The following is a 16,144-nucleotide window of genomic DNA, read 5'->3' on the forward strand; positions in this document are numbered from 1 at the left end:
TCACTTACTTTGTTCAGCTTGCCCAGTCCATGTAGGTCCTAAACAAAAGCTCTTGAATATTATTAGAAGTGGTGAATATATGTTTTTATCAGAACTTGAGACACTGATCTGCAACCTGTGTATCCATAGTGATATACCTATTCATAGTGAATGTTTGTTAAAAAAATAATTGATACTATATGGAGTATACAGATTTAATATCACATGTAAGTATGTAAATGGTCCTAAGATTTGGTTCATTGAAGACTGACAAAAATCCAACCAATGTTCTTCAGCAGCAGCATAATCATGGAACTGCTTGAACTCTATAGGCATATTCTGGTTTATCTGAAAGACTTCATAGCATTTGAAGTGTTTGGTATGTGTAACTGGGGATTTATGCCAGTCAGAAATGAGGTGTCAGCTAAGTCTCATAAGGGACTGATCCAATGTGAAAACTTGAATAATTCCTTTAAAAAAAAACCAACAAAACAAGCCAGAGTAGCAGTATACACTGTTATTCAAAACCAGGTTGCTCATGTTAGCATAGTTGTTAGACTAGTTGGACAAGCAAGTAAATTGGATTCAGGTGTGTCCTTGTTCATATCAATGCCTCTTCCTTCCCATGACAGCATGCTAATCACCAGGCCAGTGTCAAGGCTGGAGGAAAGTGAGAAGGGAGGTACTGGCAAGGTTCCCTTATGTTTCCTCAGTTGAAACCAATTGGATTTAACAAAATGCAAAATAGATGTCTTTAGATGCAGGGCACAACATATTTGTAATTTAATGACTGTGATACCCTGAAAGAGGAGGGAGTATGTTGCCTTGGATTTAAGTCAATTCACAAAACTGTTTTTGAATTTTGTTAAATAATCATGAGAAAAGAAACAGGGCTAATCTTGAGAGCTAGAGCACAAAACCTGGCAGGTGCTGTAATTGCCCAGGTGTTGCACAACTTCCCCCCTCCCACGGCAGCTATGTTTCAAAAGGGGTGAGCCATGCTCAGTTCTTCAAAGGCTACTGTAGGCACTGCCCTTGGGAGAAGACTCCAGTTTTTTTGGCTTCTAAACAGGTGAAGATATCACCCTTGCAGTGCTGACTCAGACAACTTGGCCTTTAACGGGGTGACAGCCATGTTTCTGTGTACAGCATTTCCGCTTGGCTTGGTGACTGCTAGTTAGCATGTGTATTTTAAGAGCTCCTAATTCTTGCTTAATTTTGAAAAACTATTTGGATGAAGTACTGGCTGTGGAAATTTTATATCCTAAATATTTTACATATTGTAACCAGAGATCTTCCTTGGTTGTTTTTTGCTTTCCTTATTTAAACACACTAATATGTCTAGCAATACCCCCTTTTCTGTATGAATATGAAAATGACTGGGAATGATTACTTTTTAATTTTCTAAAGTAGTCAAGAAGTGACTTGTGAATGGTAAAAACAGGGTTGCAGGTATGGGAAAAGCATTTTATCTACACTTAAAAGTTAAATCAGTGCTACCACAAATAATGAGAATTGACCCTGAAGCGTTTATGAATGTTAATAGTTGTTCTGTTAAAATTTATCAAAAAAGTTTCATGAAAACTTGTTCTTTTTTACTTACAACTGTGCAAATTGATGAACTTTAAAATTTGCACATATTAATAGGCAGAAAAAAGTTATTACTTTCCTAAATTTTTTTTGTTAAACAGTAGAAGACAAATATGTTGTCTATATGAGCAAGCCAGTTTAGCAGGAAGTCTTCTGAGTGCCAAATTTCTGCCTTCTGTATTCACAAAAGTAGTGCTTCATTTTGAAAGTTGATTCATTAATTCATTTCCCTGACTAGCTAGGTTAAAGGTTGGAGGAATAAAGCATTTGGTCATGATGCAGTTTTGTTACACAGTTTAATTTTAACAGAAGCTTTTAAACTTTTTTTTTAAATTTTTTTTTGTGAAAATCTCATTAAAATGATAACTGAGAGACTGTACTTGTAGAGGTCTTTCTTAATAATCTGAACAGAAACAAAGTACTACAGAGAAGCTTATCCTTCTGAGAGTTTTTATTAAATGTCTCTTCGTTCTTTTTAGAAGACATCAGAAATGTTGTGGCATGTGTTGTTTGACTCTGTTATTGTTTCTCATGTCTTTTATTCTTAAATCAGATTACTAGTATTTGCAGATATTTTTTGAGCTGCAATGATAGCAGTTGTGCAGGTCAAACTGAATTGTATCTCTAATGAGTGACTTGGCTGATTTTGTTGACCCTGCTGATGATATGCCATAGAGCTATCACTGTAACTGTGACTTCAGCAGTACTAGAATAGGGCTGTCTTAATCAGTCACAAAGCTCTGAACACTGGGCACCCTCAGAATGCAGAGCATCTAACTTGCTGCTTACGTAGGGTAGTGTCATGTTGCTGACAGTTATGCACTGTAGAATCTGTGCACAGTGTATTTAATCTGCCATCAGTCCTGCTGAGCATGGTATTCAAAATGGGATTGGAGCCTGTTTCATTTGGGTCCATGTCTAAGATGATAATTAGAGCAGGAGAGGCTTCTAAATGCACGGACTATCTAGTGCCTGTGTGCACTTCCCTAGAGATGCAGCTGACATTAATGTGTATGTAGTTGCTGGTTGTTGATGGTCTTGTATATTGCCATACAAGTTTGATGAAGTTGTTTCAGGTTTCTAACACAGATGCTAATTTCAGCTTTATGAATTCTTAGGGTTACAATCTTAATAATGTGGGAAACTAAGTACGTGTAGAAGGGAATGCACTGGTCTTTCCCCCTTATCTCTTATTTGCATTATTATCAAGTTTTGAATGCATGAAGTATCCTTGTATGGTTTAAACAGTTTGTAACACATACTGTGGTGGTATATTTGTGTTTAGACAGTTCTCTGTACTTTACTTTTTGTCTTGTGTTTGGAGACAGAGAAGCAGTTAGGGAAGAAGAAAAAAAGTGTCCATACCACGTTAAAACATTTAAATGAATACAATATAAAACACCACTTTTTAAAGTCAGGCACTGCTGATTGTAAATAAAGGTGGCAGAACATAGTTGTAGTAGAAGAACCAATGGATGAATCTATGGTAGCATTTCATCTAGGAGAAAGTGTTGTGGTTTTGGTGTTGAAGTGAATCTCTTGAACATTAATTTGATTGCATTGGAATAGTCTCGGACTGGGTAAACTGGATTCTTTTTGGATAAGACTAAGTCTAAAATCAAAAATGAAATATGGTAGGTTCTGTTTGAAACACTTTATTTACTGTGAGGGTGAACAAGCACTGTGTACAGGTTGTCTGGAGAGGCTGCAGGTTCACTGTCCTTGGAGTTATTCTGGACATGGTCCTGGGAGACAAGCTCTGGGTGGCCCTGCTTGAGCAGGACAGTTAGGTGAGATGGCTTCCAGAGGTCTCTTCTAGCCTGAACCATTCTGCGCTCCTGTGAAATCAGATGGTGTATTTTGGAGCTCCTTCTGCTATTGGAGTTTCAGTCTGCAAGACTGGTCTAGAGCTAGTGGGAAGTAAAACACTTCCCAAAGCATCCAGTTCTCAATAGCCATTGTCTTAGTTCACGTAATTTCTGTTGAAAAGTGCTACTTGCTAATGCAGGCATAGCCACTAACATCACATGGAACTGAGTTAGCAAGTCATTTGGTATTGGCTTCTTTGCTCAGGAGCAGATAGGTATTGCAGAAAGCACAAGCCAAAAGTTAACACAATTACTTTGTATATTGGATCTATATAGGCATAGGCCTTTAAGCCATTTTTTTTTTTTGCAGGCTGGAAGACTGTGGAATTTGGCTATCAGCATCTGAAAGATAGGCACCAGGCCAATCTGAATGCATATAGCATTGGAATATCTATCCAATCTAAATTTGTAGACTTTCCTGCTAGTTGGTTGATGAGTTAGCACACCCTAGACTCTTTCCATTTAGCTCCTCATTGGTCAATTATATATTCTTTCTGGCTTGCCAAAGGTAAGTAGAAGAAACAAGCAGGGGAAGGTAATGCTGAGGTTGAGTGGCACAGGAGGCACGGGAAGAGATGAAAGTATTGCAGTAGGTGGTGAGAGGATATATGTAGCTTAGGGTAGGTATGATGAAAGCTTGTCTGCACACTCAAGTCCAGAGCTCCTGCTGTGTATATTAGACAATGAAATAATACACTGACATGCTGTGACTGTTCAAAGCAGGTCTCCCAGGGCAAAATGCCATCCATGCTTGCTTACCCTGCTGGATAGCATTGTCTGCAGTTTTTCTCAAGCTGTTTCTATAGGTAGTTGGTCTTGGTAATGCAGAGGGACCAGGAATTGTCTAAGAAGCTGTACTTCAGGAAAAGGTGATTTTGCTGCATTTGTATAAAAGTGCCGCTGTAAAGAGTAAATGCAGAAAAAGTCTTAGAGCTTTGCAATGCAGGCTTGGAGCCAAGTGCAGACTTGCAGTTCATTGTGAGACATCTGTCATCAGCAGGACTTGCCAGTGGTAGAGCTGGGGACTACAAATGAGAGTGACAGAAGTACATGATGACCTAGTGAAAGAAAAGGATTTTCTAGGACAAAGGGTTGTAGTTTGTGACAAGAAGGCAAAATAAACTATGCACCTGAAAGAGGATGATCAAGTGGGGGATGTGAAGGGGAACTAAAAAGGACAAAACTAAACCAAGAAATAAGCTGTGAATAAGACTGGGGACAGGTAGTAAAATGCATGCATTGGTGAGAATGAAATGAGCATGGCGAGAAAACGAGTGGGAACTGAAGAGCAAAAAAGCAAGGAAGTGAAGGATGCAAAACCCCAGAAAGTACTCAATGCATTGAGGAAAGAAAAAAACCCACAAAAATGTATTTTCAATACTACTTTTCTATATGGTCTGTTGCTAATGTTGCCAGAATGAATGTTAAACACTTTAAATGGAATCGTGTCTGAGATGAATTCTCTTCAGCTGTACGTCTCCTAGGCAAATGTGTGAGAACTGCTGATCTGTTCATCTTGTTCAGATCACATGAATGTGAACACAGCAGAGTTTTGATTTGGTGTCCCTGTCTACAAATACAGAGGGAAGGAGAAAAAATGGAAAGAGAAAGCCTCCCATGGGAAGAAAGGGAGTGATCCCATTATAAATGAGTCATACAACATCCCTTCTGGAGGGGTGTTGAAATTTCCCATGGGAGGAAGAAGAATAAACAAAGGTTGGTATTACTAATAAAAGAAAAATAGTTGGCAACCAAGGAAACAATAATTATTTGATTGCAGTGTCCTGAAAAGCTAGCAACAGAAACAATACCAGTTAAAAACAGCAGGCCAAATGCATCTCAGTTGCAGCCCTACCTGTCATTACACCAAGGATGTGTTTGCCTTAGTGCCCTGAGAGCAGTGCTTTGCCAGCAAAATAAATATGCCCTGAGTTTTCACCTTTGCTGCTTTACTCTTCATATGACCACAGTGTTCCTGAGGGTTTATTGTGTTTCATTTCACAAAACTAATGTGAAGCAAGCAAGGAGTTGCTATTATCTCTACTTTAGAAATGAGCAGCAGTGCCTGCAGGAGAGCTGTGCTTACAGCCACAGAGCTTATGGTAAGTAAGCGAGTTTGCAAATCACAGGGCAGTAAATTTCTTTGCTGACTCTCTGTGATGGCAGAAAGAGTAATGGAATATTAGTAGTGGGAGAGCATGTATAATGTTTTTTCCTTAAAGTTTACTACTATATAAGCAAATAAATGAGCAAAGCTTGCTATTGCAGAAAGGATATTCCAAATCATGACTTCAGCAATTTCAACAAGTGATCCATATAGTTACAAAAAAAACCCATGAATAATGAAATACTGTTTGTGCAGCAGTAAGACCCTATTAAAAACCAGTGCAGTTTTGTTTTAAGTTCAAATTGGCAAAACCTGTTAAGGCCAAATTGTAACAGGCATTACTGTTTCTTAATGGAGAGGGTTAGGGAGAAAGAGGCTATGCACTGGTCATGTTACCGGTCTGCCTGATGATGCAGTTGCAGCCCTACCTGCACTTCCTCAGAGGTAAACCTCACTGACTGACACCATTTAGTTTAGCTTTGTCACAGTGCAAACAGTTGTTCTGCATTCCCAGTGATCTTATCTTTGCTAGCAGTGCATAGCTGAGTTGTGGGATGGTTTGTTCCCAGTTCACTGGGGGTCATATAGGAAACACTGCTATGGCAGGTATCACTTTCTCAAGCCTGAGTGCATGATGAATGTGATTGAGAGGCAGTACTCCACTAAGAGTCCAATCTAACGCTGTTGGTAAGGGTTAGGTTGTGTAACATAAGCTCAGTCCTTTTTGGCTAGAGAATGGGTGGGTGTTGGATGTTCCCAGTACACCAATTACTGCCCTTTTATAAGGGCTGTGGCACACTGCTTTTTATCTGCAGGAAATCAAAGCTATTTAACTAGATCTTTACTGATTATTATTTTTCTTTGTTAAAGCAATGCCTGTTTATGTTAGCTATTAACATTAGAACAGAGCATTGGTATAATCTTTGCCTTTGTTACTGCATCTTTGAGTTTTTATTCTATCTCCTTTGTATCTACATTAGGCATTGCTACCCTGTAAATGAGATCAGTCTTTTAGGATTCTTACTTCCTGTTAAAGTAAGTTACCTTGGAGAACAGAAGAGAGGAAAAATGTCAATTTGAATTCTTGATCTTTTTTTGTTACAAAAGCATTATAAGAATGAATGGTGCTTACAAGCCAAATCATCTATTAGAACTTAGTTGCAGCATAGGAGTGAAAAATACAGACCATGCAAATTGGTGTTTCTAATAATACTTTTCAATACTTTTCTTCTAATACTTTTTATTATGCCAGTAGCTTTCTAGGTATTTTAGTATTAAAGATATTTTTCTTATTGTAAGAAAGAAAAACCTGAAACAAAGTTGACAGCTGAAGACTGATAGTGGTCATTGTACAGGGACCCTTTCATATATGACTGTGTGTGAAACTAACTGTGCTTCATTTTGTAATGTTAATTTATGATAGAAATTTATACTCCAAATGAAAGTAACTGTTCTTATTTCTGACAGCTCTACAAAGTTTGGTATCATCAGTATTTTGTGAATGCATGTTTCTTTAGATGTTTGCATGTAGCTGTTTAAAAATGTTAACCTCCTAAATTAGTAGGAAAGCAGTCAGTTCAAATATGCTGTTTTAAAGTGATCTGAAAAACAACATGTAGAAGTGAGAGTTCCTGAAATATTTTCTTTTTGCTTTTCAGTGACTGCCTTGCTTGTAAGGAGGAAAAAAAAAAAACAAACAAACCAACCACATTTTAATTTCCTCTTTTTGGTTTCTCTTTGTGGAAAACGGCTTCTCAATCTCTTTAAAATTCTTTGAGATATGTGGAAGGAAGAATGCAAGGAAATAATTCAAATATTTTATAATGGTGCTATATGCAGTTTATTTTCATTTGTCCATAAAGTATGCTTGAAAATCTATTTTCTTCTTTTATCCCTTCAAGATGGGATAAAAAGTTTTCCCTTTAACTAGCTATTTGATTAACACTTTTGAATTGAAAATACCATTTCAAGACCTCCACATAGGCTCACAGAGGTTGGTAAAAGGATTTGCACTTGTGCTTGTGGATGTTGGATGGTGATCTGTGTTCATTGCAGATGAATGCCAACATGATTGTATAAATATTACATTAGCATGTACTTCTTAAAGCAGTCTGCAAGAAACCCTTGGATTGCCCTACTCCCACATTCATAAGCAAGTACGACTAAAACACGAACAGCCTAAATGAGTGTGTATTTGCATTTGTACTCAAAGCTCTGACGGGAGTACTTCGTATGCAAGATGCTTGAAGTCTTTTAATGGGTTAGGTGCCAGTAGATGGCACTGGAGAGCACATCCTCCCCCGGTTCTACAGGTCCAGCGTGTGGTTGCTGTGACTGCTTTCTGTCTGAACTTTACATGGTGTTCTTAATGAAAGTTAGCCTATTTTAAGCCCACTACTAAAACGGGGCCTATGGAACTTGCATTTGAAAACTGTTATCCTGTGAATGCGAACTGTGTATTTCAGTTTTTTTTTACTGGAGGTCACCATCTTCATTCCAGTTCTTAACACTTGTTTTGCTTGTGCAATTTTTTTTAAGTATAAATGGTTTTAAATTAATACATCAATTTGAATATATAAAAGGCTGCAATGACAAGAATTTGAACGGTACAATTAGAGGAACCCTGCTTCCCATTCTGAACAAAAGCAGCGTTGACAAAAATCTACAGGAGCAGGTCAACCTTTGTTGAGCAACATTCCATTTCCTGTTTTATGGGCACTACACTGAATGCAGTCCCTTGCCTTTGATGGAAATAAGTGCAGTGCTTGTCAGTCCTAGTGGAACAGAATTCTTGAATGAACCTAAAGTTCCCTTTTATAAGAAAGCAAGTAAATAAGAACAATCGTTAGTGATTAGTCTCATGTTGGTTATTACTGGTTTATCAAAGCCTTCACCTACTCCATGTCGATAATGGACTCTGTCCTTAACATAATTATTAGTCTAGACTGGAGACATGTCAAGTTAATATTTCCACAGAGAAGGGTTTTCCTTTAAAACCAGATGGTGGCTTGAATCATGGGACTAAATCTGGAATGTGCTTCTAAAAAGTCCACGATTTGGTCCTGTTGGCAAAGATTATTATACTGGGAATCACTCCCAGAAAAGGGAAATACATGAATCACAAATAAGCTTTTTGATTCCCTGTGGAAAGATCTAGTGAAAAAGTCTGAAGAATAGCATAGGGTAAAGGTATTTTACGTTAACCACAAGTTTTATTTCTTATTTGGCCTTGGCCTACTGCTATACAGAAATTACCCAAATAATCTGATTCATTTCTGGGAGTGTCAGATAATATTTTTTAAACTGTAATGACAACCATAGATGATTTGATTAGATTGCTATTTCTCCATCTTGTGTCAGATAGATAATCTGAAACAAATGCCTTCAATTTGCTCTGAAAAGAGAAACTTAGCTTTGCAATTGTATTTTGGCCATGGTGACCTCTTCAAAGAAAGGTCTCAATAAAAATAAAAGTGTAATTTGTGCCTCATTAGCACTTCTTATAGTACATCTTTATTTGTGACTTACAATAATTCCTGCTTCAAAGCTATTCTGAGACCTCAGGAAATTTGCAAGATAGGGATTTTTGTGCTAATATCTATACAGAGCTGAAAAAGCTGGGAAAGGTGGTCAGTCATTTTTGGTTACAGAAGCAAAGTTTATCAAAGAAAGCCTCAGATTCTTGCACAGTGTGTGTATTAATGCATCTGGCTAGAACTGGTGAAGTACAGACTCAGCATTTCCATTAAAAACTGTCATTTTCAGTATTTTATAAAGTAGTGGTTCCTAAAAATTCCTTCCAAATGGAACCTTAGCATGTAAATTCTCAGTTCAGTTATTTTTTATTTTATTTACAGATTTTGATACAAATCAGGTTTTTTTCAAGTTTCATGTGAGGTAATGAATTTTTATATGGCTTCAAATGCTTTATTACATTCCTGTAACAGTGCAGGAATTCATTTAAAAGAGTTTTTCATTAAAAAGAATATTTTCAGTACATGCTGTTAACCTGTGGTTTTTATTTATTTTTATTTTTTTTATTTTTGACATTTGAAAGTAGCTACTGTGCACCTTGTCTTACTTAGCCTATAATATTATTTCACAGGAACAGATTGGCTTGTTATGGACTACCTGGGACTCTCCTGTCAGTGATTAATAAAGAGAGGGCTGTATTAAGTGTTAAGTGTGTGAGAATAAGTCTTCAATTAGGCCCAATTTACATCTAGTCTTGAATCATTTTCTTAATCTACACAGAAGCTTTCTTGTAATAGAAATTAATTTAATTTCTCTAAATTTCTTTAAAATTCTATTTCTAGAGAAATTGAGTATTTTTAAAGGATAATTTCTGTCACTGAACAGTGGTGCAAGATTAGATCCTAATAAATAAAAATTACCATAATTCTATGTATTTGAATATGCCAGCTTTATGCTTGCTGGTAATGGGATAAAAATTGTTTTAAGACATTATATCGAGGTAAAAGATATAAAAACTTGTATTCCATATAAAACCTACGAAATTGACAGGCAATATAGAGTATTCTACTTGCTTGCCACAGTTCTTTGTATGATAAAATTGCTCTTAAGCAACACCTCTGTAGCATTACTGTTGGAGCACAACTGCCAGGAAGTTAACAATTCACAGAAATGAGCACTTTTCCCTTTATTGTCCCTACATTTGAATCCACGATTCTCTGAAAAGCATGTTAACTTTCTTGATGAAGAAGTAACTTCATCATTGGGTTAAAGTAATTATTATTTATGGAAACAAAGTGTATTTGTAATGACATATTTAAAGTCTGCAGACTTTTTCCTGAGCTTTGACCATCTAATTTCTGTGCTGGATTTTAATAATGAGTGATAATAGTAGCAGAAATTACAATGGAAATAATAATGGTTCTTAGAAGTACATCATTTCGCTTCACAAAAACATTTGAAAGCACATGTATTTGGCGAACAAATGCAGTCTGATACTCTGTTTTAGAGTACATGTTTTTTAAATCCCCCTGAATCCTTGTGAAATCGGGTAACTTCACCATAGGCTTTTTCTCAGAAAGACAGGTATCACAGTTGTCTGGGTGTCTGTCTTTATAGCAGATGTTAATAAACTCAGTAGGTACAAAGACCTGTGAGAACAGCATTTTGAATGCCCCTGCTGAGCAGATTCTTGCAGAGACCAAAGTTTACCATTAATCCAGGGTGATTCTGCTCTGATCCAGTATCAGGGAGTCACTTGTAAGTTTGATGGTGGCTCCAGTGTTACTACTTAAGATTCTGGGTTTGACTGTTTCAAATGTATTATTGCTATTATCCTCATCATCATTACAGAGAGTTCAAAAGCAGCCCCCAGACCAAATAATCCTGCATGATGCCAAGGAAGATGTTGCATGTGAATTTCTGTCTTACTATTCTGTGACAGTGGGCATCCATGTTTCCTCTTCTGCTCCTCCAGCTGCCTTCTTTTCCCTTGTATATTAGGTTATTTCCTTGTATATTAGATTAGGCTGCCATAGTAGAAAATGAAGCCCACTATCTTGGGTTTAGGAAAGACAGAGGCTGTTTTCACTAATTCAGACCCAGAGAATATGTTTTTTATAGTAGCAGAGGGGTACAGCACTCATCCTAGAATGTTCTTATTTTTTTATGAAGTTTAATGAAATTTTCCTTTGAGTGAAATGTTGGGGTTTGTAGTATGTTTTCTCAGCATCACTGTTAAGTCCTAACTTGGCATCATTTAAGCAGGACCTCTTCTGGCGCTGTGATAACTGCATTCCTGAACTCTCCCTTGGCTATTGTAGCTTTACTGCAAGTAGAAGACGAAGAGAATCTTCACTGTGATTGACATCAAGAAGCGATCATCTCCCTGGGTCAGTGACTGTGGGTGTCTCACTGTTGTTTCCCTGCTGGACTGCAGGTATGTCTAATGAGAGCTCTGTGAAGGAGAGACTTTGGCAGTGTGTTGCTTGTGTCAAGCCACATGGAGATTCAGATTTTCTTGGGTAACTTTACAGTAATATCTCTAAACTGACAAACCCTGGTGGAATTATTCCAGTGCAACAATTCCCTCATTTATAAACCTCTCTCCTCAACCCCTGTTCCATTGTCCTCCCTTCTCCTTCTTTCTGTTGCTCCCTCCCCCTGCCAAAACAACGTTAAAAGAATACAGTGTGACTGGAGAGACTCGATATTTTGTGTAATTATTTTCTTTAATAACAATTGTAAAGCATGTAACTTAAAAAAAAAAAACCTCTATTAGACTGATTTCTTATGAAGCTGTATAAGAACAGGAGCATATAAAATATTGCAGAGAGGCAAGCTCATGACATAGACCTTGGTTCTTGACAGTCCTGTGTCTTGGATGTTGTAGCTACTATTGTACTACTGGTGGCAAAAAAGATGATGAAACATTTTTCCTGGAATAAGTTTGGTTTTGTAATAATGATGACTTCATAGCCCTGCTTCAGAATGAAAGATTTATTTATTTTTTTACTATTTTTTTAATCGGGATATATCCTATTGCATATAACCTATATGAGTAATGCATTACAATACAACTAAAAATATCCCTTAAAATTCAAATATTTCTGAACTTTTTTGTTGTTGTTTTTAATATTAGATAATTGTTGCATAGCTTAAGAGATTTAACTGTGACTTTGGTTTGGAACTTAAGTGGGGGAATTGTCATCTAACTTTAGTGGTCAGTTAATAGCTGATGAGAAGAAATGGAGACCTCCCTGGGTCCTATCCTAGGAAATGTATGACCGTGTAAGTGAGAACCAGTATCCCCGGCAGCTGTATTTTGCCTGGGAAGGAAAAGGGTGACTTGGTGTCCACACAGCTGCCTTGAACAACATCTTAAGTTGAGGCTTGAGTGTACAATGTACAAATGTACAGAAATCATGGGAATGCTTTAAAAAGTGCAGATTTAAAATTTGGTTGGTTGGTTTTGTTTTTTTTTGTTTGTTTGTTTTTTTTTTCCTGGGCACAGTCAAGTTTATTTTTCAAATGTTTCTTTGAAGTTTCATGAGATAGAAACTTTTCAAAAGTTTCACAAACATGGAGGACTAAGTTTCTAAGATAAACATATTAAATGTCCTTTGAATCATGATGAAATTGTGAAGACTGTCTGAACTGGTAGGCAGGGACATCTTTTTGATTGACCATATAACTGTGATGTTAATTTTGTCCTCATTGCTGTCGTTCTCACTGATATTAGTGGTGTGTTCTCCTTGCTAGTAGTAATGCATCACTACAGACCTTATTAAGTTCAAGGGCAGTCTCTCTTTTGTGACTGCAAGAAAAATAAAATGTCTTGTGTCAAAAAACCCACCCAACCTTTATGTGATAAAGTTTTTGTTTGTTTCTTACTTGATTGGGGATTTTTTTTTTCTTGGTTGAGCCTTGTGTGGAGCCCAGACTGTATCTGGTTTGCAACATTTAAGATCTGAGTAGAGTCCTAATGTTACAAGTTAAGTGTATTTCAGTTATTTTGTAAGGCTTGCTGTACAGAAAATGTTACCTTTTGTCCATTACATAACAGAATCTGAAGAAAATTAGGCAATAAATAAGTACATTAAAGACATTTGCAGTATAGTGTGCGAAACAGATCAACTGATGTGCATCTTGAAAGCCTGGCTTAAAAGATTACTAAACTCTGAAGGTGTTTTTTGACTTCAAAAGTATTGTAAGGAGGTATTCAGTACTACTGCTAAGGAATTATCTTGCTTTTGCTGAACTATATATTACACAATTAACTTATACTTTATGACAAATTTTTAGGTGCACATCTTGGAAAAGCTAACTTTAAAAACAAAACCAAAGAAATGCCATAAAAGTTCACATTCAGTGTTGATACCAGAGCAGAAGGTCTAGTATGGGTTAAATTGTACTCATGGGAAACAGTCTGCAGGGAATAAAGCTTTATTTCAATGTTCTTACTGATACAGGCTTTTACTGTTTCCTATATTCTCGCAGAAATCTACGACACTAGCTACCTGGCTAGATCAGTTTTGACTCAGGTTTATGATCAGAACTTGTAGAGGAAATGTCTAGTGTCCTTGTTCTGTATCTTTGCAACTTCAGGTGGTAGTTGAATTTGTTATTGATTTCTTCCCATGGTGGATGAAACCACAAATATCCAAAGCAGATATGTCATGAAGCACAGTTTCACTTGAGTTGTACCTTGAGGAAGCCACCAAAGTTAAACTGGATGTGGGACTGCTCTGAGGGATTTTGCTCAAAATTACATATCTCTAGAGGCAAAGATGTGTAAGAAAATTTTCACACAGGACCTATAATAAATCTTGCCCTCTAGATTTTATGAGGGGAAAGGGCAATCCCAAGTTCAAATATGAAATATCTGTGTCATTTTTTATTTTTTTCCTTGACAAATACCCATGTGATTGATTGATTCATTAACTTGAACTATGAAAAGAGATTGGGCAAGCAAATTGAAGTCAACCAACGTCATGGTTCTGTCCGTAAGCAGAAAGAAAAGTGGTTTTTGCCAAGAAATATTTAGTAATTGGAGGGAATAAAAGACCAGAAGGGTCCTTTGTTATCCTTTTTTACAGTTCTTTATGGAAGATGTGAAGGAATCATTTGGTAGTGGTTGTGCTGCACTGATTTTCATTTCTTTCTGGAAATGGAGGCAAGATTGCTCATTTCTTTAATACTGCTACAGTCGTCTTTCTTGCTGTGCTAACCTTTAAATCTTTATTCCCTTATGGCGCTATGTTTGGAACATGAAATTCATGACTTAGTATGCTTGTAAGGATGAGAGAGTCAGCGGTGCCCAGGAAATTAATCTGAAAACATGGTTTAATCTTCCTGTAGGACAGTATGATGGGCTGTGCCGTGTGATTCTAAATCGGAAAGATGAGTGCTACTGATGCCTTGCCTTTCCCGCAGCACAGAAATTAAATGTATGTATTGCTTTTATGCTCTGTTTGCTTATGTTCAATAAGTGCTGTTGTCCAAGTTGTCGCATAGCCTGGTGGTACCTGATGGATGATATTTAAGAAAAGCCTACTTTGGTTCTCTGTCTGTATATTTCTCTTAGGTAGGAAGCTCTCTTTGATTTTACTTCCCAATGGTATATTTTCACTGTGCATTTCAAACAGTGATGAGCAATAGCTCTGATTACTCCACGCAGGCTGTGTCCCTTCAGACTGTATTATCTCAACAGGGACTTGGAGTGAAAAGAAAGCTATTTCCTTGTTTTCTAGCAATAAGTCAATGGACTCTTAAGAGGACAAGCTTTGCCACAGATGCAATTCTTAGGCTATGAGCAAGCAGAAGATAAAAAGAGATCAAAAGCTTCAAATTCTGTTGAGGGGGAAAAAGCTGCTGTTAGCAAGGGGCCAAAAGCTATAGCAACACAACCATTCTCTAAGAAGTGAAAACTTGAAAGGAACTTTCAAAATGTGTATCAAACAAAATCTAGTGTATGTTCTCTGTGGACAAAGGAGCATATGCAGGCTCACCACTTTCTATCTCTCAGGGAAAGGTAAACAAAACTCTTGTTTGATTGGTCTCTTTTGTATTAGCCTAGTTACATAGGAGACAGTGGGGGAAGGATCAGCTTAGAAGCTGTAAGGCCTGTGCTCAGCAGAACTGTTTTTATTGTTCAGGGAGCTGAGTTTTAACTGCTGGGCTGAATTACTGTATAAAATATAGCTTTGCAATAACTTGTGTTTTATTAGAGAATTGTATTTCATTTGATCATAGTTCTCTTTTTAAGGATTCACAACTTTAGCTGACCTAAACAGTAACTGAAGCTGAGAGAAACCACTAAATTATCTGTGGTATTACAGCAGCGTTCAGGCTGTCATTTGAAGTATCTCATATTTCTTTCTTGCTGTACATAAAAGCATTTATCGCAGAGGACTTTGAGGTTTGTTACATTAACAAACACATTAAGTTCTGAGGATGAAATCTGTCTTCCTAAAGACATAAAAGTAATTATGTAATTCATTTACATTTAGATATGCAATCACATATAATTTGTGAGTCCTTATAGTCTCATGTGCCTTTTATACAAAAGCAGGTGGTTGTTACATACACCCAGGAGATGCAGTTTTCATCAGTGGATTATATGCTGGAATTCAGAGATACCACTCTTCACACTGTTCTTGTAGGCAGCATTAGGAATAAAATCTTTTAGTGCAGTGACAACACAGAAGAATTATATGGTTGGGACATTTTGTTCTTGCACAATTCAGTTACAGTCTTGTTTTCTCAGGGAGTAGTGTTGCCAGGTCATTTTCTATTCTTTACAAGTAAATAGTGGAAACTGCTGTGCCTCTGAATTTGGAGGGAAAATTCTTCTCAATTTATTGCCTTTTCCCATTAAGGGAAAATGCTTCCCAGTTAATTGAAGAGTTTAGGCAATGGTAGTTGGTTGTGGAAGAGATTTAGTCTCCAAGATAAATTCATGAGAATGTTACCAGAGGTTTCACAGGAACTTCTGCATGCTGTACACAGAATGGGAGAGTTAGTCAGCTGTAGCATACTGATTAGGACTCCAAAGCCATTCTGGTTTGGGTTTTTTTTCTCCATTTGGGTTAGATTAGGTGATGCTGCAAATTTTTGCACCCTTTTC

Source organism: Melopsittacus undulatus, chromosome 2 (assembly GCF_012275295.1).
Source record: "Melopsittacus undulatus isolate bMelUnd1 chromosome 2, bMelUnd1.mat.Z, whole genome shotgun sequence".
NCBI lineage: Eukaryota > Metazoa > Chordata > Aves > Psittaciformes > Psittaculidae > Melopsittacus > Melopsittacus undulatus.